The sequence below is a fragment of the Camelina sativa genome, chromosome 1 (assembly GCF_000633955.1).
Source record: "Camelina sativa cultivar DH55 chromosome 1, Cs, whole genome shotgun sequence".
In the NCBI taxonomy this organism is placed as follows: Eukaryota; Viridiplantae; Streptophyta; class Magnoliopsida; order Brassicales; family Brassicaceae; genus Camelina; species Camelina sativa.
In genome coordinates, this window is record NC_025685.1 from 21,186,549 (window position 1) to 21,187,481 (window position 933).

The window sequence follows — 933 nt, forward strand, 5'->3', positions numbered from 1 at the left end:
TCGGGAAGGAGTCCTCTACGACGCCGGAAGGACAACCAGAGAGGCGGATCGAAGTTGGCGGCGGCTCTCTCTCTCGCGGAGATTTTAGGGTTTTGGCTTGCAGGGGTAAATGTTCCTCTCTACTAATTTTATACTTTTAGTTGCAGTGTTGTGAGTGTTGTCTACTTTTCCTTATAATGTTAATATAAATAAATTAGAACTATATGTTAAAAAAAACTTGAACCAGACTAATTTTGGATCTTACTTAAATTTATAATTTGCGTTAAGTGAAAAAAGTTAAGAACGTGGTATATATATATTTTTGTTTTCTATGTTGCAATGGGATCACTGATCAGTCCATACCTCATACGTGGTTTTGTAGATGTGTACATTCAAACTTTTTTTTGGATTTGCACCATAACATGTAATCTAATTATATAATTTGTACTGTATTCATCTCACCATCCATCATCCATGTCTAAGTCCACAAAATGAATACTGCTAACTAAAAATTTGAAAACACAAAAAAAAAAATTTCATAGAAAAATAAAAATCAAACGCTAGAGAGAGGGGTCGAACCTCTGACCTTGTGGTTAACAGCCACACGCTCTAACCAACTGAGCTACTCCAGCTAATTGTTCAATGATAAGAAAACATTAAGAAAACATTAATAAAACCTATATCTAAAATAAAGACATAAGATCATACAAAAGAGCTTGTCATCTTGGAGTATCCATAAAAGAAATAAAAACCCAAGAGTAGATAATACAGCAAAGAACAGTATACCACCAACCATTGAATATTTTAGAAATCAATCTATAACATGACATGTTAATAATTAAAAGGGACATACAAATATATTTAAAAAAATATAATGAAAAAACAATGGGTTTGAACTTTGAAGATAAGTGACTGGAAGGTAGGAGACAATTGCTTTTGATCAGAGTGTTTGTT

The 933-nt window shown here is 32.7% G+C and overlaps 1 non-coding gene across 1 annotated transcript; it reads right to left on the reverse strand.

The window, feature by feature from the left end:
- On the reverse strand, window positions 538-611 carry TRNAN-GUU. Its single transcript has one exon. It is a non-coding gene; the product is annotated as a tRNA-Asn (tRNA).